This window comes from Manis pentadactyla, chromosome 10, assembly GCF_030020395.1.
Source record: "Manis pentadactyla isolate mManPen7 chromosome 10, mManPen7.hap1, whole genome shotgun sequence".
In the NCBI taxonomy this organism is placed as follows: domain Eukaryota; kingdom Metazoa; phylum Chordata; class Mammalia; order Pholidota; family Manidae; genus Manis; species Manis pentadactyla.
Genome location: NC_080028.1, coordinates 87,539,601 through 87,563,764, shown reverse-complemented (window position 1 = coordinate 87,563,764; position 24,164 = coordinate 87,539,601). Strand labels below are relative to the sequence as shown.

At 42.3% G+C, this 24,164-nt stretch overlaps 1 protein-coding gene across 1 annotated transcript in view; it reads right to left on the bottom strand.

Annotated features, from left to right (window-relative positions):
- The window catches only part of TPST1 (tyrosylprotein sulfotransferase 1), a 591,927-nt gene that overhangs the window by 211,441 nt on the left and 356,322 nt on the right, over window positions 1-24,164 (bottom strand). The window lies entirely within an intron of this gene.

The window sequence follows — 24,164 nt, the reverse complement described above, 5'->3', positions numbered from 1 at the left end:
AGCTGCATGGAGAGCAAAACAGAAAGCCTCTGAAAATCAAGAGTGGAATTTTCAGCAGTCTCCCTGTTCTCAGGAGACAAAGATTACAGTATAGAAGTGACTGGGGAAGGGACCCCTGTGAATTCATTCACTAGGCTATCAGGTAGTTGGAAGCCCTGGATGGTTACTCGCTGGTAGTAAAGGCAAACTAGAAACATAGCCTTATCAAACCTGCACTGCAACCTCAACCATCAGCTTGTTCCTAATAGGATTACCTGGCTAGCGAAAGGGAGGAGAGATTCCCTCTCTGAAAAAGAACAGCATCCTCTGGAGCTTCATTTTCTCAACCATGTCCAGCACATATACCTGAAAATCGAAAGGAAAAAAACAGACAAAGAAACAGATGCTCAGATGATCCACACACTCAAGTTAACAGAAATAACTTTTAAATAATGATGGTTATTTAAATTTCCTATTTTAAAGAGCTGGGTAAAAGCAGGGAAATAATATATAAAAAGATGAAGAATTTCAACTGTGAATTGGAATCAATGAAAATCAAATTGGAATTCTAGATCTGAAAACTATAACTAAAATTAAGGATTCAAAGGACAGATTTAACAGCAGATCAGACAAAGCAGTAGTTAAGATTGGTAACTGGAACCCAAGTCAATAAAATATCCATACTGAAGCAGAGAGAAAAACTAACAGACAATGTTGGGGGTGAGGAGAAAGATAATGCAGGACATTGTGAAAATGTCTACCAGGTGTGTAACTGGAATCCCAAAAGGAGACAGTGAATAGAGCAAAAGCAATATTATAGGAAATAATGAAAATTTCAAAATTGATGAAGACAACCCACAAATTCAAGAAACTCTGTGAATGCCAAGCAGAAGAGATACATAGAAAACTGTATAAAGATATAGCATAACTGTTGATTGTTAATTAAAAACAAAGATAAACTCTTAAAAGAAAGAGTAAGAAGCAACCAATGGAAAAAGACCTTACCTTTCTTAGCAGCAATAAAACTAACAGCTAAATTCTCAAAATTGGTAATAAAGGCAGAAGACAATGGAATGACACCTTGAAAGTGCTGAAAGAAAATAAACGCTCCACATTTATTTATTCTAAATAAAACAGGATGCAATGCTTAGTGACTACTTTCTTTAAAAATGAAAGAAAAATAAAGATAATTTCAGACAAAAAACTGAATAATTCATTATGGGCAGACTTGTATTAGAAGAAATACCAAGGGTACACTTCAGATGCAAAGAAAAATATCCTATCCCCAGGAGAAACACAGAAATACAGGAAGGAACAAAGAGTAAACATGTAAGTATACATAGATATTGATTATACAAAACAGTAATTTCTTATGGGTCTTAAAATACTTGTAGAATTAAAATGGGTTAAACTAACACAGGCAGGAAAAAGACATGGGAGTTAGTATATATATAAAGTTCTAGCATAATTGGAGAATTATAATAATAATAATTAAAAGTTGTAATAATATTAGACTGTAATAAGTCAAGGGTATATGTTATAATCTGTAGTATAACCACAAAAGATTTGTAAAAGAACTGTATAACCACGAAGTTATTAGAGAGGAAAAATTAAATAATTGTGTAATAATCCAAAATACAGCAAGAGAAAAGGAACTAAATATAGAGGAGTGATGTATTTTTTTATACACACACAATAGTATACACAGCAGCAAGAGTATATAGTAGTAATTTTACAACTCTTTTTGGGTTCTCGGACCCAATGCCAGTGCCTGAATGTGGGGGGAGAGAGTCTTCTCACACACACCACCAAGCAATTCTCCAACATCAGCTGGGGGTCTGAGAACTCAATTCTCATGCTCTCTGCCTGGAGACAGCACCAGACTCCCCAGGTTCAGAGCTCTGTCCTAGAAGACTGCCCTCCACCCTGCCACTCTAGCAAGCCCCAGGCAGTTACCTGTGCTACTGACCTACCAGCTACAGATTGTAGATGACCATGACCTCCCACTTAGATCCCATTAATTTGCTAGAGGGGCCCACAGAACTCAGGAAACCACTTACATTTACCAGTTTCATAAAGGATACAAGTTAACAGCCAGATGAAGAGATACACAGGGCAAGGTCCCAAACTCCACAAGCTTCTATCCTTGCAGCATCTGGGGCCTCGTTTGGTGGCACATGTTAGCACCTCAAGCATAGAAGTTCCCTCTGACCAAGAAGCAGGACCCAAGAGGGCAGAAAGCTCTTCTCATGGGTTTTTGTGAGGGTTTCATTGCATAGTCATGATTGACTAAATTATTGGCCATTGGCTGATTCAACTTCCAGCCCCTGCCTTTGGGTGGGGTCCAAAAGTCTCTCATTAACATGGAAAGACACCCATTTCATCTTTCAGGCTCCAAAGTGTTTTCAGGACCTGTGGATGAAGACCAACTCGAACCTGGAATGATGACCACATATGTATTTCTTTAACTCATATGTCAAGGAGTCAAAATTTATCAAAAGATGGTAAATGATACACCAAATATAGCAACAATTATATTAAATGGAAATGAACTAAATATTCTAATTTTAAGATGAAAATTGTCAGACTTCAGAAAAAAAAAGTAAACCCAACTTTATGATGTTTTCTAAGATAAATAAAGTTTGAAATATAAGGATGGAAAAAGATACAGCATGCAACATTTACCAAAAGAAAGCTAGTCAAGCTATTTTGATACACTGGTAGACTTTTAAGGTAAAAAGAACTACTAATGATTAAAGATATAGCATAACTGTTGATAATTAAAAACAAAGATAAACTCTTAAAAGAAAGAGTAAGAAGCAACCAATGGAAGCAACCAGTGTTAAATCACCAAGAAAATTCTAATGTGAGACAAGTGGTTAGAAATTAGTCATTACTAGGAGCTAAGAAGAATACTTTTACCAATAGCCTTGAAGGTCAATGCAAAACAATGGAAGTAACCAATTCTATTTGGAAAATCTATGGCAGTTCAAAAAAGGGCAGAACTGCACAGTAACAGAGTATAAATATCAGACTTATTTGCAGTACAGCAAAACTTACTATGGTGAGTTCTCAAATGCTTGAACAAGGTATTAAATTTTTTAAAATCACAAAACAAATGGTAGTTTTAGACAACAAAATCATATACATTAATAAAGATCAGGAGATATTCTAGGTGACATAGTGTTTACTAGACTGGGCAGTTTTATCAAACTGCCTTGCTTTTTCCGAAGGCCCTCACCCTACTCTGACTACACCCCATGAGTCACTAAAATTCATAACTGTAAAAACTAAACTTCTTGAAATTAAACACTCAGTAAAAGAAAAAAAAACTTTTAAATAGTATTTTCTAGTACTCAGATTCTTCTCCAAATACAGCTAAAGCATCCACTGAAGAATGAGAATGAAATCTTTGCATTATACACTTACCAAGTGGCAGTCTCCCCATCATAACATTATCGGTGTTTTGGGGGCTGGAACTGGTTGGGCCTAAAATCTAAACTCCTGATCAAATTGAGACAGGAATCATGGGGTGTAATCAGAGTAGGGTGAGGGCCTTCGGAAAAAGCAAGGCAGGATTTTTAGTCAGAGCAATGTAACTACATGCAAGGAAACCCCCCTACGAAAACTATGTTAAACATTAAGCTCTAGAGTCATTCTTCAGTAAGATCAGTTAATATTTTCCCCAGATAAAAAAGAGTAGCACATGTTTTTATTATGCTAATCATTTGTAATCTTGTGTATGATTCACTTTAGCATGCTAAAAAGGTCAGGCCTAGGTGCTGTCTTCCCTCCTTCAGACCTGATGAGGTGATTTGCAAACTGGGCAACTAATTTAGCAAGCAGACCCAGCTGTAAACAACACAGTTAAACAGCAGGAAGGATTCCACCTTAAAGATAAGATTGCATTTTAATACCCAGGAAGTTAAGAAGTAGGATTCTTAACTTACTCTTTAGCAAACAATACCTCAGCCCACCTTGCCGGCTGGGCAGGCAGACTTGTTTGATATGCTCCCAGACCAAGATGCCAGTATCTCAGGGAGAAATCAGAGCAGGAAATTCCTTGCGTTAAGTTAATTCTAAATATTCAGGAACCATTTAACTCCATATCCCTAAGCCTTTATCCAGTTTCCAAAAATCCTCAACTGCCTATAAAACCCTTAGACAACACCCCACCATGGGCTCTCTTATCCCCTCTTGGCATTGTAGAACCTGAAGAATCAAAAGTTAGCATAAGCACAGCTACCTTAAAGGCTCAAACACTATTTTCTAACCTAGAAGGAGAAAAATTACTAGAACTTTGAAAAACATGTTAGTCAGCCAGTGTTAATTGTAGTGACCTTTAGTTAGCCAACTTCAATCAGTTAAGCTTATCTTGCTAGAACTATCCTAAACATTCCGAAAGTGATTTTATCTAACCAGACCCCCACGATGAGGCGTCAGCTGAAAATTTATGTGTCTATGAAAAAAAAAACAACACTGTATTGTGACTGTAGAAAATACTGCCCCTTTGAAAATGCTATAAAAACTTCTGGCTTTGTGTGTTCGGGGTCCTTGTTGAGACCTGCTGCGTCGGGCTAACACATGGACCCCAGCTAGCTGGCCTCTGAATAAATTCCTCTTGCTTGTTGCATCAAGAGACGCCTTCCGTGAGTGATTTGGGGCGGCGTCCTCCTCTGAGAGAATCCAACATTTGGGGGCTCGTCCGGGATCGTGCGCTCACCCCGCTTCACTCCCGAAGCCGTTCTTAGAGGAAGAAGTAAGATTAGTGGCGCTTTGAGTTGTCTGTGTTCTGTGTTCTGTTTTTCAGTGAGACCGGTGGGAGTTCTGAAAAGGGTACCCTCTGTCTGGCAGCCGTCCCAGTCCCGTAAGGGGTCGCGACTGCGGTCGGTAGACGTACTTAGAGCACCGCAGGCTGCAACCCTGGGGGACGCCCCGGGGAGTTTAGAGGGCCAGGGACACCTGGTGGCCTCCCACCTGTTTTTCTGCAAAAGTGAACCGGATGAGATAAGGTTGGTTTTTGGGCGCCGAGAGTATCAGCCCACTGATTCCTTCCGGTTCTTGGTCAGAAATCTGAGGAAGACAAAAAGCGGCCGCTGTGTGTCTAATCTCTGTGTGTCTCTGTTTTATGTGTCCTTTACGTGTCTAATAATTGTTATACTGGCAATGGGACAGACAGTGACGACCCCCCTTAGCCTGACGTTAGGTCATTGGACAGAAGTGAGAGCAAGGGCGCATGACTTGTCGGTAGAAGTTAAAAAAGGGCTGTGGCAGACTTTCTCTACCTCCGAGTAGCCCACTTTTAACGTTAGATGGCCCCCGGAGGGGACTTTTGACCTCTCCACTCTGCTTGCAGTAAAAGCTGTTGTTTTCCAGAATTCAACTCGGGGACATCCGGATCAGCAGCCCTACATTGTGGTCTGGCAAGAATTGGTGGAAAATCCACCGCCCTGGGTAAAGCCCTGGGTGCGAAAGAAAGCGAACTCTCGAGTCTTATTGGCTCAGGCTCAACCTCAGGGAAAAAGGAAAGAGACCACCAAAATACACCCTGACACTCAAGACTTGCTCATAGTTGATGATCCCCCTCCTTACCCTCCTGCCTCTGCCCTGGCGCCCGAGGCCCCGGCGCCCGAAGCCCCAGTGCCTCCGGCCCCGGCACCTCCGATGCCTCTAGCCTCTGGTACCGAGGCATCGGGGCCAGCTCCGGGACCGGCCCAGGGAACTCGGCGGCGCCGAGGGGCCGCATTGGACCCATCAGGTATTTTTCCCCTCAGGTCTTATGGGGCCCCCATTCTCGGGGAGGAAGGAGACCCGCCTTTCCAACCTCTGCAATACTGGCCATTCTCCTCTGCCGATTTATATAATTAGAAAGCTAACCACCCTCCTTTTTCAGAGGAACTGCAGAGACTAATGAGACTGATAGAGTCCCTGATGTTCTCTCACCAGCCCACTTGAGATGATTGTCAGCAGCTCTTACAGGTACTCTTCACCACGGAAGAAAGAGAAAAGATCCTCCTGGAAGCGCGAAAGAACGTGCCTGGAGCTGACGGACGACCGTCGCAACTCCCTCATGATATAGAAAGGGGGTTCCCACTGACCAGACCCAACTGGGACTTTAATTCTCCAGAAGGTAGAGAGCGACTAACCATCTATCGCCAGGCTCTGGTGGCAGGTCTTCGCGGGGCTGCAAGGCGCCGCACCAATTTGGCCAAGGTAAGAGAGGTTAGTCAGGGAGCCGCTGAGGCACCCGCAGTGTTCTTAGAACGCCTGATAGAAGCCTTCAGGCGGTATACTCCTTTTGACCCCACTTCTGAGGAACACAGTGCTTCAGTAGCTCTTGCCTTTATTGGGCAATCAGCGCCTGATATTAGAAAGAAGCTTCAGAGACTAGAAAGCTTACAGGATTTGTCGTTGAGAGATTTGGTGAAAAAAGCTGAGAAAGTTTATCATAAGAGAGAGACTGAGGAAGAGAAAGAATTAAAGAAAGAAAAGGAAAAAGAAAGTAAAGAAGAAAAGAAAGATAAGAAGCATGAGAGAAATTTAACAAAAATCTTAGCCGCAGTAGTAGAAGGTAAGGGACGCCCGCCCTCTAGTAGTAGAACTAGTAAAGCAGGGTACCTGGGCAACCGGCCTCCTTTAGATAAAGATCAATGTGCATACTGCAAAGAGAAAAGACATTAAGTGAAAGAATGCCCTAAAAAGCTACTGCAGAAGCCTCCAAAAAAGGTGTTGTCTCTGCTGGAAGATGAAGATTAGAGAAGACGGGGCTCGGAACCCCTCCCCGAGCCCAGGGTAACTCTGAAAGTGGAGGGGCAACCCGTTGAGTTCCTAGTAGACACCGGTGCTCAACATTCTGTATTAACTAAAGACAAGGGCCCTCTCTCTGGCAAAAAGTCTTGAGTGATTAGAGCTACAAGCCAGAAACAATATGCATGGACCACCTGAAGAGCAGTAGACTTAGGAGTAGGACGAGTAAGTCACTCGTTCCTCATTATACCAGAATGCCCTACGCCCCTGTTAGGAAGGGACATCTTAACCAAAGTAGGAGCCCAAATATCTTTTCAAGCTGAGAAACCTCTGGTGACTAATCAAGAAAATAAGCTTTTAGACTTGAGTATTCTGACCATAAAATTAGAAGACGAATACTGTCTTTTTATAGAACCAGAGCCCTCCCGAATTACTCAGGAGTAGCTCGACCAATTCCCAGGAGCCTGGGCGGAGACGGCGGGCATGGGGCTCGCCAAGAACCAGCCCCCTGTAATCATAGAACTAAAAGCTTCAGCCTTGCCAGTGACTGTGAGGCAATATCCAATGAGTAAAGAAGCCAGAGATAGAATTGGGCCACATATCCGGAAGCTTATAGAACAGGGAATATTAGTAAAATGTCAATCCCCATAGAACACCCCCTTGCTGCCTGTAAAAAAGGCAGGAACGGGAGATTACCGACCAGTACAAGATTTAAGAGAAGTTAACAAAAGGACACAGGACATTCACCCCACCGTGCCAAATCCCTATAACCTACTAAGCTCCCTGGCCCCAAAAAACATCTGGTATTCAGTTTTAGATCTAAAAAATGCTTTCTTTTGTCTGCGCTTGCACCAGAACAGCCAACCGCTGTTTGCCTTTGAGTAGAAAGATCCCACCACAGGAACTACTGGGCAATTGACCTGGACTCGTTTGCCACAAAGATTCAAGAACTCGCCCACCCTCTTCGATGAGGCTTTACATCAGGACTTGGCTTTCTACCGAGCTTCAAACCCACAGGTAACTTTGCTGCAATATGTTAATGACTTATTGATAGCCGCTCCCACCCGGGAGACCTGCCAAGAGGCCACTGAAGCCCTTTTGACTGAACTTGCCAAATTAGAGTATAGAGCATCTGCTAAGAAGGCACAGATCTGCCAACAACAAGTGATTTATTTGAGATATTCCCTGAGAAAAGAGAAAAAGTGGCTTACTGAAGCCCGGAAGCAGACTGTGACGCAGATTCCGGTCCCCACTACAGCACGCCAGGTTCGCGAGTTTCTGAGGACAGCAGAGTTTTGTAGATTGTACATACCCGGATATGCTTCCTTGGCCGCCCCTCTGTACCCCCTTACCAAGGGGACAGCCCCGTTTGTTTGGAGATCTGAGCAACAACAGGCCTTTGATGATATCAAGAAAGCCCTCCTCTCAGCACCCGCTCTAGCATTGCCAGACGTAACTAAACCATTTGTCCTTTTCATGGACGAACGGAGCAGAGTAGCTCGAAGAGTGTTGACCCAACAATGGAGACCTTGGAAGAGACCTGTCGCCTATCTGTCAAAAAAATTAGACCCTGTGAGTAGTAAGTGGCCTGCCTGCCTGAGAGTAGTAGCAGCTATGGCCCTCCTAGCTAAAGATTCTGACAAACTAACACTGGGACAAAAACTCACTGTGGTTGCTTCACATGCGTTGGAGAGCATAATCCGGCAACCACCCGAAAGATAGATGTCAAATGCCAGAATGACTCACTACCAGACCTTACTCCTGAATCGTGATCGTGTAGAATTTGCCCCACCCACCATCCTAAACCCAGCTACTCTGCTCCCCGATTTGGGAAAAGAAGTACTTCATACCTGCCAGGAAATCCTGGCTGAGGAGACGGGGACCCGCCAGGACTTACAAGATCAGCCTTTAGAAGGACCAGGACTCCTGACTTGGTATACAGACGGGAGCAGTTACATTATAGATAGTAAGAGAATGGCAGGAGCTGCAGTAGTAGATGATAACCGAATCGTGTAGGCCAGTAGACTTCCAACGGGCACTTCTGCACAGCGAGCAGAGCTCGTCGCTCTGACTCAGGCTCTAAAGATGGCAGAAAGTAAGAGACTTAACGTCTATACCGACAGCCGATACGCTTTTGCCACCGCTCACATACACGGGGCTATTTATAGACAGAGAAAGTTATTGACTTCTGCCGGGAGAGATGTTAAAAACAAACAAGAAATTTTAAATTTGTTAGAAGCCATCCATAGACCTAGAGAAGTGGCAATAATACATTGCCCTGGGCATCAAAAAAGCGACTCTCTAATAGCTCAAAGAAACAGAAAGGCGGACCAAGCTGCAAAACAAGCAGCCCAGGGAATGAATATCTTACCCCTCCAAGTGTACCCGGAGGCCACTTGTATTAAGAGCTTCCAGTATACACCCGAAGACCTCGCTTGTATAAACAAATTAGAGTTTAAAAATTCCTCACCCCACGAGATATACAAGTCTGAAAAAGGGAGAGTTGTCCTGCCCCAGAGAGAGGCAGAAGAATACTTAAGGCAATTGCATCAATTGACACATTTGAGAGCAAAAAACCTAAAGACCTTAGTTCAAGACTCCCCTTATCATGTTATTAGATTAAGAAAACTGGCTGACGAGGTTGTAAGAAATTATGTTCCCTGCCAATTAGTAAATGTGAGTAAAAATCCAGTAACATCCGGGAAAAGACTTCGAGGGGATCGCCCAAGAGCTTACTGGGAAGTTGACTTCACTGAGATCAAGCCTGCTAAGTATAGATATAAGTACCTTCTAGTTTTCCTAGACACATTTTCAGGATAGACAGAGGCATTCCCCACCAAAACTGAGACAGCTCAGACGGTGTCTAAAAAGATCCTTGAAGAAATATTTCCCAGGTTTAGAATCCCAAAGGTAATCGGCTCCGACAACGGCCCTGCCTTTGTTGCCCAGGTAAGTCAGGGATTGGCCAAGATTTTAGGGACAGATTAGAAATTGCATTGTGCATACAGGCCCCAGAGCTCAGGACAGGTAGAAAAGATGAATAGAACTCTAAAAGAGACCCTGACTAAATTATCCATAGAGACTGGTTTATATGATTAGTTAGTCCTCCTTCCCTTCGCCTTATTCCGAGTTAGAAACACCCCCCAGCCGTTTTAGACTAACACCCTTTGAAATAATGTTTAGAGCCCCGGCTCCACTAAATGCAGCTCACCTCCACATATCCCCTGAATCTGTGACTAATAAGTTTCTGCTTGAAAAGTTACGGGCTCTAGAAGTTGTGCAGAAAGAAGTGTGGGCCTCTATCCGAGAAGCCTATCAGCCAGAGGACATTTCAGTACCTCACCCGTTCCAAGTGGGAGACTCTGTCTACGTAAGGCGACATCGAACGGAAAATCTTGAGCCTCAGTAGAAAAGACCCTTCATCATCCTTTTGACCACACCTACAGCTGTGAAAGTAGATAGCATCTCTTCCTGGATACATGCTTCACATCTGAAGAAAGCGCCTCAACCAGACCCGGACTGGCGAGTAATTCGAACTGATAACCCTCTTAAATTTCGCTTGTGTAAAAATAATTGTGTCACTAACAATTCTAATTCTAATGACCCAGTTACTTCCCACCTTCCAGAACCCTAACCCCCATGAACCCAGGTTGCTGACATGGCAGGTTTTCTCTCAGACAGGAGAGGCAGTGTAGTCTGTTTCTAAGACTGCCCCCCTTAAGACCTGGTGGCCATCCCTGCACCCTGATGTTTGCACCCTAGTTGCTAGATTAGATACCTGAGACATACCTAATATACCTTAGAGACAGGCCCACCTAATTCGACCACCAGACCGCGATTATTCTGCAGCCCAGAGCCAGGTTTCCTATAGAGACAGCGAGTGTAGTTATCCCTGAGCACGCAATAAGATAAAAACCACTACCTTCTATGTCTGCCCCCGTGACAGACGAACCCACCAACAAGCCCGACAGTGTGAAGGCTTAAAATCCTTTTATTGTAGCTCTTGGGGCTGTGAAACTACGGGTAATGTTTATTAGAACCCCGTGTCCAGTTGAAACCTCCTTAAAGTAGTCCTGAATCACACATCCCCCAACTGTGAGCAGACAGGGCTATGCAACCCCTTAAATATCACGTTCAGTGATAAAAAGCGCCAGTATGATAGATAAGTCACTAGACGACAGTGGGGGCTCAGATACTATAAATCTAGATATGATAAAAGCCTCATATTTACTATCAGGCTCAAAGTTGAGACCCTTCCAGCTGCCCCAGTAAGACCCAACGCTGTCTTGCGGGATCAACCGCGTCTCCCAGCCCCAGCCCCAAAACAGTCCCTAGCCCCCACCTATAGACTCTGCCACCACTCCCTCCGCCTCCACTCTTGGCCGAGCCACCTCCCTTCCTGGCACCGGACAACGCCTTCTCAACCTCCTTGAAGAGGCTTTTCAGGTCTTAAATACCACCAACCCTAACACTACTGAATCCTGTTAGTTGTGTTTCTCTTCTGAGCCGCCTTATTATGAAAGATTGAGATTGTTAGGCAGTTTTAACAGGACAACCCGTCACGAGATCTGTAGCTGGAAAAGCCACAAGAAGCTAACTCTGACTGAAGTAACTAGAAGAAAAAAATGTTTAAGTTCAGTCCCCCCAACCCATAAAGCTTTGTGTAATAAAACCATAGCTGTGACCTCCTCAGGTAAAAATGAGTACCTAGTCCCTCCTCCCGAAGAGTAGTGGGCTTGTAACACTGGAGTGACCCCATGTGTCTCTACTTCTGCCTTCAACTCCTCCCGCGATTTCTGTATCATAGTTCAGCTAGTGCCCAGGTTGATGTATCATGATGACCTCTCATTCGTAGCTGAATTTGAACCTAGGCATAGATATAGGAGGGAGCCGGTCTCGCTGACCTTAGCTATGTTGTTAGAGATAAAAGTCGCAGCCGGAGTAAGAACAGGGACAGCCACTATTATCCAAGAGAACCAACATTATGAGGGACTAAGGACAGCTCTTGATGAAGACCTAAAAACCATAGAGCAATCCATTACTAAACTTGAAAAATCTCTGACTTCCCTCTCTGAAGTAGTCTTGCAGAACAGACGAGGGCTGGATCTGCTGTTTCTAAAAGAAAGAAAATTGTGTGCAGCTTTAAAAGAAGAATGCTGCTTTTATGCAGACCATTCCGGAGTAGTAAGAAATTCAATGTCAAAGCTTAGAGAAAGGCTAGACCAGAGAAAGAGAGAACGAGAAGCCGCCCAAGGGCTATTTGAATCTTAGTTCACTAAGTCCCCATGGTTTACGACCTTGATATCCACTCTGGCTGGGCCCTTACTCATCTTTGTGTTGCTCCTCACTTTGAGACCCTGCATATTAAATCGGCTGATAACTTTTGTTAGAGAAAGAGTAAGTGCCGTTCATGTACTAATGTTGCAGCAACAATATCATTCACTCACCCAACAGGAAGATACAGACATTCCATGACTAGAATGCCCTTAAAGAGAAGTGGGAAAATGTAGAACCTGAAGAATCAAAAGTTAGCATAAGCACAGCCATCTTAAAGGCTCAAACACCATTTTCTAACCTAGAAGGAGAAAAATTACTAGAACTTTGAAAAACAAGTTAGTCAGCCAGTGTTAATTGTAGTGACCTTTAGTTAGCCAACCTCAATCAGTTAAGCTTATCTTGCTAGAACCACCCTAAACATTCCGAAAGTGATTTTATCTAACCAGACCCCCAGGATGAGGCGTCAGCTGAAAATTTATGTGTCTATGAAAAAAAAAAAAACCACTGTATTGTGACTGTAGAAAATACTGCCCCTTTGAAAATGCTATAAAAACTTCTGGCTTTGTGTGTTCGAGGTCCTTGTTGAGACCTGCTGCGTCGGGCTAACACATGGACCCCAGCTAGCTGGCCTCTGAATAAATTCCTCTTGCTTGTTGCATCAAGAGACGCCTTCCGTGAGTAATTTAAGGCGGCGTCCTCCTCTGAGAGAATCCAACAGCATGAGTCAGGAGCTCTGTCCTCTCACTGTATCTCTCAATAAAAGCCTCTCCCTGGCTCTCCTACCTTGGGTGTTTGCAAAATTCATTCTTCGACTCTGCAAACAAGAACCCTGGCATTAAAATCTTCTGTCAGAATCTAAAAACTTAAAATTTCAAAAGAATCTCAACATTTCTCAAGCACTAGTTTATTTATATGTTAGCAAATTAATAAATTGAGCTTATTATTATATATACACACATATTCATATTTATATGTACTATATATTTTTTATTTTATATATAAAATACTTCATATTTTACATATACTTACATACAACTCTATATATTTTTATTTATATACATGTGTATGTATATATTGTAAGACTATAGTAATTTATCCTCCATTTACCCCATGGTCCCAAGCACATAAGCCGGTGAGAATTATGCCTGGGCTTGCCTGGAACTTGACTGGGCTTACCCCGCCTTATCTTTAAACATCCCGACCCTCCCCCAAAGCAACAGGCCAAGCGGATTCGCCACAATAAAAGGCACCACACTGCTGCCCTCTGTCTCTGTGTGTCTGTCTTGCTGCCCTCTCTTTCTCTGTCTGTCTCTCTGCTGCTCTCTCTCTGACTGTCTCTATCTCTCTGCTCTCTGCTCTCTCTGTCCCACTGCTCTCTCCCTCTCCCTCCCTCTCTCTCTCCCCACCCCCCTCTGGGGCAGCCACTCTCTCCTTCAGATAATAAAGTCTCTTGCCTAGGCCCGTGTCTCCTGAGTCATTCTGGGTAAGGAGGGTCGCAGCAAGATACCCTTTCATTGGTGCCGTGACTCAGATGAGGCTCTCCCATTGACTTTGCTCTTCCTCCGGGAACCTGAGCTGCTTTGGGAACCCTCACTGCCCGATCCTCCTCCACGGGCTCACCATCCATTTCCCTGGTCATTCGTCTTCTCGCCCAACACTGGCCTTCGATATGGTGAGTCTCCCCTTTATGGTCAACTTAAATGTCCCTTTGGAACCTGGGAAGTGACCGTTGAGTGTCCGGCACCCCCAAGGGCTCCTCTGGAACAGGGGCACCCCCAACCACAACTTTCAGAGTCACAGTTGATCCCCATAGTTGACCCTTCTCTGCCTCCCCATGGTGAGAATCCTCATCTGCTGAGGCTTGGCCTCCCTTTATCTACGTATCTACTCGACTCGAAAACTCCTGGTAGCAGGTACCGAGCCTCCCCGGCGTTTTCGCCTCGACCCCACAGTTAGAGGTGGTGACGACCCCCTAACTGTGCCTGGTCTTCTCCTCAACCTTCTCAATCACTGAGGGATGCCTCAGTGACTTCTGAATGGTCTCATTCTCACCATGGGATCTGGCCCCTCTGTTCCTGCAGATTCACTGCTAGGGTGCTTACTCAATAATCTAAAGCCCCTCCACCTCACTCCCGACCTCAAACCTGTTCACTACTGTAATGAGATCTGGCCACAATATCCCTTGGACAATCAGTCTAAATGGCCCCCAAATGGCTCTTTAGATCCTAAAATTCTCTGCAACTTATACAACTTCTGTGAGCGTAGGGGCAAATGGAAAGAGATCCCATATATCCAGGCTTTCTCTTACCTCTGAACCAAGCTCTCTCTCTGTCTCCCCTGCAATCCTAAACACCTACTACTTGCCTTAAAGTCCACACCCCTAAGCTTTTTTCACATTCCCAAATATCCTCAACTGCCTATAAAACTCCTAGACAATGCACCACCATGGGCTCTCTTGTCCCCTCCTGGCTCACGCCAGGAGCTCTGTCTGTCCTCTCACTGTATCATTACGTCTCAATCTGTATGTTTGTGCCTAAGTGTGTAAATGAAAAATATTTTTCTACCTCCGGATGGTATTAATAAAAATTGATTCAAAGACAAGCGCTTGTAAAAATTGGGCATACTAAAATTTCCAGAAAATTCTAATAGAAGATATTAAGCATTAATGATAATTTAAGTTGAACTGAATAGACATGTCCTCATGGTTATCAGCTGCCTAAGTTTACCGAAAGTCATTTAAGTTGATGGTGTCTATTAAATCTTTCAAAGAAAAATGCTTAAAGTGAAGTGTAGCTTTGTCTAATGTGAGTGACTATTTAAGCAAGTGCCTTAAAACTTTTAACAGCTTCCCAAAATCAAATTCAAAAAGGTGATTTTTACCTCTAGTTCACTCTGATATTTTCCAGAGGGCCCCTGAAACATGTCAGAGGAATTTTTTCTCATTGAGGAAAATATTTGGCTAATTTGGCTTATTTACCTGCTTAATTACCTAGAAAGCACTATCACAGAGAATGATGCTAAACTTTGTTACTGAATGTTTTGTGTTACAGAAATATCCAAATTTCCTTATGACAACTGTCTTACAGTAAGCTCTCATCAGATCTTTAACCATTGTCATTTGTAAGTCTTTCGTCATCTATACTCATTGTTTTATTACTCCTAAACTAGTAAAAAACTAGATTTCAGCAGAACAGGTATTAGTTACATAGGATTAAGTAAACTAAGGAAGATAATTTTGTGGCTTTTTGTTTCAGATGTTGTGGATAAAGTGTTTTAAGCTTTTTCTCTTAAGCTGACAACAGTTTAGTAAATGACTGCCTTTATAAGCAGAATTGAAACTTTATCTTTCTCTCTACCTGATCCCTCCAGAATTTAAAAACTCTCAGTGACTATTTTTATATTTCATGGCAGTATGTTTATTTGCACAAGTTCAATAAGAATCTGCTTTCCTTGTAAGAGGATCAATTAAAAATACTGGTTATATTACCAAGGCTTTGACTGGAACCTTATACCTGAGAGAGACATGTGTAAACTCAGATATGAACAGACAGCTTTAAGGAACTAAGACTGACTTTATAAAGCCAACAAAGCCCCTTAGAAGAACTGGCCTGGTACCTTGCTTACAGGGTTCCCAGCAGCCTTACCAGGTGAGTAAGGAATGTCACTTCCTGGCAAGTGCAGGAACCTCAGGAATGTCTTGGGAACCTCAAGAAGAGAGGAATTCACCCAAATCTACAGGTACTGCAGGCACAACCTGATGGCAAGTCTGGCTTAACTTTCTGGCCTCAAGAAGCCCTTAAAAGTTCAATCTGAAATTCCTTACAAAAAGTTTCAGCAAAGCACATTTAAAAGATCCCATGTAATCAATTACTCTTCTTGCTGCACTTATGCAAATAATCAAGCCAACTGTTAATTATTTTCTTAATCTGGCTACTTCTAATAAAAAAGGGTGATTTTAGAGAAAGGTATTATTTCAATAATGCAGTCTTATGTATACTAAATCCTAATACTAGTCATTGAGATGTAAACTCGATCCAGAATTCTAGTTTTCCCATAATACCTGGCTATGATTCTCAATTAGACTCTTCATATTTCTAGTTCTCATATTCAGCCATGCATTCTTAATCTCATCAAGTTTGTCCTTCCAGAATGGAAAATCCAACTCCAGATCAGATGTTGCTACTTAACCTAATAATAATTTGTTCTATCTTGCCTAAAAGCCACAAAACTGCAAACAGTAATAGAAATGAAACCCGGAATAGAAGTGCCAACCTTCTGAGGCCCTCTCAACTGACCAGTGATGGAGACCTAGCTGCACCCTTTACTGTGCCCTCTCTCAGCATGAAGCAGCCAGAGCGGTCGTCGCCCCTTTCCCCTAGCAGCAGCTAGAGTCTCTATCTTTAGAGGGGAGAATGAGACAGGGACCATAGGATTTAGAATAAGGTGAGAGCCTCTGAAGAAAGCAAGGCAGGATATTGGCAGTCAGAGCAATGTAAAACTACATGCTAGCAACACCCCCTACTAAAACTATGTTGAACATTAAGCTCTAGAATCATTCTTCAGTGAGATCAGTTAACGTTCCCCAGATAAAGAAGAGTAGCACATGTTTTATTACGCTAATCATTTGTAATCGTGTATAAGATTCACTTTAGCATCCTAAAAGGCTAAAAGACCCAAGCCTATGTGCTGTCTTTCCTCCTTCAGATCTGACTAGGTAATTTTGCAAACTGAGCAACTAACTGCAGACCCGGCTGTACACAGCATACTAAAAGACAAGATTCTTTAGCAAATAGACAATACCTCAGCCCACCTTGGGAGCTGAGCAGGCAGCCTTTAGATATACTCCCAGACCAAAACGCCGGTATCCCAAAGAAAAATAGAGGCAGGAGATTCCTTATGTTAAGTTACTTTTTAATATTCAGAGAAGACCTAACAAGTCCTTCCCCAAGGCTTTAAAGATAGTTCCCACCTTTTTGGACAGGCTCTAACACAAGACCTCAAATCCCTTACTCTCTCGAGCTCCACCCTCCTTCAATACGTAGATGATCTCCTCCAGTGCAGTCCTTCCCTACAAACCTCTCAACAGGATACTATTCTCTTTTTAAACTTTCTCTCAGAACACAGCTATCGAGTTTCACCCTCCAAAGTTCAGCTGTCTGCCGCTCAGGTCACATATCTGGGAGTTCAGCTCTCCCCGCGCTACAAAGCCATTACCATAGACAAGTAAAAACTTCTCCAAACCATGTCCATTCCAAACACCAAGCAACACCATCCCTAACTCCCAAATGGCAAAGACCATACACGGTAACCCTTTCCACGCCAACTGCAGTTAAACTCCAGGGTCTTCCCCATTAGATACACAACTCCCACCTTAAGCCGTTTGTCTCAGCTTATTCCCCTCCCACCAAATCTCCCACAGGTTCCTACTCTACCCTGAAGGGACCTCTTACTCTCCGCATTTCGCGCTGCTCATCTCCACTTCCACTCATCACTGAAGAAGTTTCTGCCAGCACCGAGTCCTAAGACCTCCCTTACAACAGCCATGCGTCATGCCTCAGGATTGTTAACCCTGGTCTCAACACTTACTCTCTCACCAGACCTATCTTCCCAGTGCCAGCCCTTTCTTCTCTTTCAGACTGTCCAAAAGATTGGACCATCAAGGATTCCCTTTGCCCTACAGGTTGCTTTTCTGCCTACACATATGTCCCAAGAAATGCTATTAATTCAGCCACCCTATGTAAACATAGCAATCAGCCCAAATGCAAAAAATTTCTAACCAAACCTTTAACCAGCTTATATTACAGGATTACCAACCCCTCTCCAAAGACGATGATCCTTATTGAACCTGGAAAATGCCATCGCCACTGCAGACCAAGGGCTCATCTGAGGACCGCCCCCCATCAATACAAAAATGAACTTCATCGCCCCTAATCAGCAAGAAGCAGTTACTCAAGACTAACCTTCACCCCTTCCCAAATCCTCTACCACTTATAAAACAGAAAAGGGAGGAATGTAAGAATATAGTAATTTATTCTCCATTTACCCCATGGTCCCAAGCACATAAGCCAGTGAGAATTATGCCTGGGTTTGCCTGGGGCTTGACTGGGCTTACCCCGCCTTGTCTCTCAACATCCCGACCCTCCCCCAAAGCAACAGGTAGTGCGGATCCGCCACAATAAAAGGCACCACGCTCCTGCCCAGTCTCTGTGTGTCTGTCTCACTGCCCTCTCTCTTTCTCTGTCTCTGTCTCTCTCTCTCTCTCTGCTGCTCTCTCTCTGCTCTCCCTGCTCTCTCTCTCTCTCTCTCTCTCTGTGTCCCACTGCTCTCTCCCTCTCCCTTTCTCTCTCTCTCTTTCCCCACCCACCTCTGGGGCGCCACTTTCTCGTTCAGATAATAAAGTCTCTTACATAGGCCCGTATCTCCTGAGTCATTCTGGGTAAGGAGGGTCGCGGCGAGATACCCTTTCATATATAACCGCCCCCCACCCCCCCCACACAATTTGATTCAGTCACTAGCCAAAGTACTGAAAAGGCAAAAGTTACGAGAACAAATCAATCTGTCTGCGGTATATTCCCAAATATGTCCAAGAACAAAAGTAGGCTCTTGAAAAAAAGTGGTATCTATTTCATATAGCTTATACTCAAAGGACTTAATACTGAAATTCAACATTGTGATCAGAAATTCTATTTCCTGGGGCAGGTAACACAATGTTTTGTAAAAGCATCAGCAGTTAGCATTTGGGTATAAAAACACTCTGCCATCTGATTATTCCTCATAAATGATATTTAACATGTGAACATTCTTAACAACAAAATATATGAAACCCTACACAAATAACATCTACACATTTATCACACTACCAACTCCAATTGCAATGGTTAATTTATGTAAATAAAGTAATCCAATTTGCCAAGTAGAAGGCATATTACTTGCTGAGACATTAATTATAATGTATTTCAGACATTATATTTCATCGTATAGTGTTGTTTTTTGTTTTGACATGTTTATTTGCATTCTTCTAACATCCTATTCAAAACTTTAGTCACAAGCCCAACTCATTTTACAGGAACCACATTCAAAAAACAATGTCAAAAGCTCTATGGAAATGCAAATAAGGAACTTCTATGTTACATAACCATATTTAAGCAAGGACAGTTCCGTCCACTGTTTACTGATTAAGGATAAGGATGTCCTCTATTCTCTAGTTTCATAGGCTAGGTCTCAATTTACAGTATACTGTAGAAACTACAATACTTCAAAATAAAATCATCTAGAATTACCTGAAATAGTCTCATATGAAAACTCACAATAAAAAAATGTTTACTTATCAGCACTACTCTAATGCAATACAAGTCCTAATAAAATAAAGTAAGATTTGGGAACACATTCCCCTAACAATGTCACTATAAATGTATAACCTAAATTCATCCCGTATCATGGCAGTGTAATCACCAGGTAAAGTTTTACTCTAACATACAAACCTTTTTCCAGAATGGCACATTACCTTTGGAAATGTGCCAAATGTGCCAAATGCACATTATCAATGGTATATATATCACTGTGGCTTTCCTGATCTCGAGACAAATTTATAGCAAATAGAAAGAAAGAAATGTATTTTAGAGGAAAACACATAAAATATTATTCCCACTTCTCCAACCCTGATGCCTAGAAGATGTACTTTTCCCCCAGCTTTAGGAAAATGTCCTGAACTTGTAGCTCCAGCCTATTTTTTTAGATAGGAAGATCTAGAACTGTTCAAGGCCTTTTTGTACTGGGTTCTGATACTTGGCAATGTGTTTACTTCTACTGTTTAGGTCTAGCCCCACCTTGTGGGTCATAGTCTAGTCTACTGCAGATAGTATAAAGTCATAATTGAGTTCAGGCACCGAGTGGGTCAGACTACCTGAGTTCAAATCTCCATAACCTGTATGACTTGTAACTGGTTAGTGCTCTGAACCACATTTCTTTATATATTTCTTTTAAGGAGGTGGTATGAGGGGAGAAGACACTGAGATGATGCATGTAAAGAGGTCATTATTAGCACATTACCTGGCCCACACAAGCACTTGATAATATTAACTATTATTATTTAAATGGGCAACTTTTTAGTTTAAGCAAAATACAGATATATTAATTTACTGTATACTCCATCTAAGATGAGTGAATTTGTTCCCTTCTTAAAAATAAATTACATGCCAAAGGCAGTATATACAGAGAAGACAAGTAATGATTCTATAGCCTCTTACTATGCTGATGGACAGTGACTGTAATGGGGTATGTGGGGGGGACTTGATAATAGGGGGAGTCTAGTAACCATAATGTCGTTCAAGTAATTGTACATTAACGATACCAAAATTTAAAAATAAGTAAATAAATAAATTGCATGCCTGCACTGAAAAAGCCAATGCTCTCTGTGCTGGAGCTAACACCTCAAACCTACTTCCAGAAATCAATCTTAGGTTTGTTGTCTGGTATTCCGTCAGCCCATCTGTGTGGGGTGAAGTGATTTTCATTTAAATATTTGTCCTTGTCAGACCCTTCCATTTTGCATGACACAGATGTACTGCAGGAACTTGTCAGGAAGCACAAACTCAAACCCCACTGTTGACACATTTATAGCAAAAGCATCACTAAGAAACAAAATATTTATGGAAGGTAATCTGAAAATGTGCAGTCCCCATCTATTTATTTAAAACAGATCCTTAAATTAAATCAGTCTAGAGATTTAAGTACTTAGATAACATTTTGTGCCAGCACCAGAACTGCTTTTACTGAATTGTTTTGATGTTATGTCACTAACCTACACAATGAAGCAATGAGGAATTTTACTAAAAAACAAAGTAAAATATAACACAGTCCTTTCGAAATTCATGCTGTGTTTACTTAAGGAGAAATTAGTATTTTATCTTAAGGTCACTGAACTATGTGACTGATTGTTTCTCTCTGAACTTGCTACTAAAAAGCAGTCAAATCTGTGGCCCTCTAACAAATACTCATGACTTCAGTCCAAGTACTTTGTGTATAGACCTCATTCCTGTTTCCCTCTTAATTTTTCTCCCTCAGTATTGAATTCATCACCCCCTTATTTTTGTGTGTTACCAGTAGTATGTTATATGTACCTTTGTAAGTCATTATGAATCCTTTCTGGAACAAGATGTGAGATAAGTAAATGATATGTTCCACTTAAAAAATATTACAGCACAATAAGAAGATATTTTCTTCCATAACTAAACATTTTATGAATTCAGTTTCTGAAGGCATTATTTTTTGTGTTCAAAAAAAAGAGAGTGCTCTGGCAAATATTATGTTTAAAATTAGGAAATCCTAACAACAGGAACTAGAAAAATAAAACTTTCATTATTTTTAACTTTGGAACACACAAATTGCAAACATACCCCAAAGTAAAAATCTTCCAAAAGTCATTTTTAATTTAGAAATACAAACCGAATCACCACTAATGCAATTACAATTATTTATTCTGAATGGGAATAAAATACACAGCTTCAAAAACGATTCATAAGAATTTTGCACAACTTCTGAGTTGTCCTGTGCCGAGCACAGAAGATGCTGCCAACTGCTCCTTAAGGTGACACAGCACAGAATTTGGAGTCCCAGAGGCTCTTGCTACATTCCTGCAGGGACTTCAGCAATCTCCTTGCTGTCATTTGAGGAAAATAAAAAGCTTAACACTCTAAGTAAAAATTTACCCATTCACAAACTCATCATTCTGATCATAACTTGACTTTTACCTACATATTTATATAACTAGTTTATTATAATTATATTCTTCCCCTCCTGGTGACTATAAACAAGTGAAGTATATATACAATTAGAAACATGAAAAATTTTCTACTATTCAGTAAAAATTACTTTCTACCCCACCCACAAAAACTTCATTAAACACAGGAATCAAGGTAAGTTGAAAGCAACACCACAGAAGTACAGCCTTTTCTTAAAGCATTTTATGCACATATCAAAGACATAATATTTGTGAGATAAAGACAAGCCAACTTTTCTTATATCATCAACAATAGATTATTTCAAGGCATTTCAGTCATGAAACAACAGACATAAAGTTTCTACAATACTTTATGACAGAAATGAGCATTTAATAAGACTTTCAAAATGTTTTGCCTCTATTGTGAAACTGTTTTTAGTGTCATAACTTTATGGGTTAAGAAGCCACTTAATAGCATTTCTATTATGAGTCAAAGAAGAGGCAGATGTTATGTTACACAAGTATCTCCTACATTTTAAGGATGGGTCATCTCTGCTAGAGATGTTTACTTTGTAACCAATAAAAACACATGTACCAAAAACTGAACTCACTGTCAAGACTGAAATTCTGTGTCACTAGCCAAAGACTGACACAAGTAATTGAAATAAGATCGTTAATTCTTCTATATGTAGAAATTAAGATGAGTTAAATACTCATGGAGTTTTTTTTCACTGAAAACCAGCATCAGTAATCAATGAACTGTCATCAAGTCAACAAGTACTCATAGACACTTGTGAATGCCCAAATTGGATTGAGAATGCAGAGATAAAAGCAGAATTCTTGTTTATAGAAGTTTACAAATTAGCAAGGGTCAGATACTCTTACACAAAGAAACAATTAGTAAATGACGATCCAATTCAAACATTTAAAGAGCAGAAAAGGTTAAGATACAAAATACCACATAATCAAGCGCTATATTGGGCACAGTCTTCACCAGCCTCATAGCAACCAGTAAGGTCTACATAAAATTCCACTTTACCCACTCAGTGACCCTCCTGAAAACCATTCCCTGGTTTAGTCATCAGGTAAAAGCCCAAGCTCCTGCGTCTCTGCCCCTATCTGCCACCACCTTCTGCCTTGCACTTCTTCACTTTTCAAAAACCACCTTCTAGTAGTTACTGGCCTCTTCTCCTTTGGTTGCCCTACTTCTACATTCCTACCTACCCCTAAAATTCACATCCCACCTCGTTAGTCTGAATGTTACTCATTCTTCAAAGAAGACACTTTCAGGAAGTATTCCCCGACACCTTCTTCCACCCTCCACACCCCGCAGTGTCCCTTATCAGTGCTCTATCTTAGTTTACACTACTTACCACACTGCACTGAAAGTATCTTTGATGTCCCACTCTCTGCTAAACTGACTTCTAGAGAGAAGAAACATGATTGCTTCCAAGGTGAGTAAAAATTCAAATCCTGAACACTTCTTAATCCTACACATAAGAACCAGTAATTCTTAAGAGTTACCATTATTTATCAATAAATGGACTAACAATATAACCAAATCTTGCACCTCCGGTGAGCTTTCTTGACACAACTATTTTAATTAATAGACTTTTTGGGGGGGCAGTTTTAAATTTACAGAAAAAAAGGTACAACTTTTTAAATCCCTCTCCCCACCCCCCAAAAAGGAAAATCTCTTCAGATTCAAAGAACTCCCCAGATGATGCCAGAAACTCGTCCTGGCAAATTTTCACATCTAATCTCAAGAGCAAACCAAGTCCCCCAGCGTCCACTGACACATTTCCCAACCGCAAGGCTTGGTCACCAGCTGAGACACCACCATCCGCCCGTGACCCACTATCTCACGCGGCTCAGTCCTTCCCTTCCTCTCTACTGAGCTTCCGTGATGGGCATCACCTTTTTTCTCCTCCAAGACAGTTCGGAAGCAAGGACTGCTGCTCCTAACACCAGGTCCACAACGTGCCCTCAATCACAGGAAACCAAAGTTAGGGCCAATCTTCGTCCCGGGGCCACGAGAGACCTCTCCCTCCCCAAGACCGAAGCGGGTCCGTGAGTCTCGGCGCCCCTGCCAAGGCTCGATTGCGATCTGGGCCCGAGCCTCCAAAGCACACGGATCCCCGAGGGGCCCGGGTCACGACCCGACCGGTCGCCACCACAGGTGCCCTTGCAGACTCCGCGGACTGGACAGTGAGGAGGGAGCTGGCCAGCAGGAAACCACCGCGAGGGGTAGGCGGGGGGCAGGAGGCGGCCAGGAAATGATAAGCGTCTGTCAGTCGGAGTTGGGCCGCACCGCGGAAAACTTGGAGACAAGCGCCTGACACGGGCAGGCCAAGCACCACGATTAAGGGGGCCGCCCAGGGCGGCGCCGCCGGGCCCCAGGCTGGGACGGAGGACGGCAAGAGGTACCGAAGCGAAGCGGCGC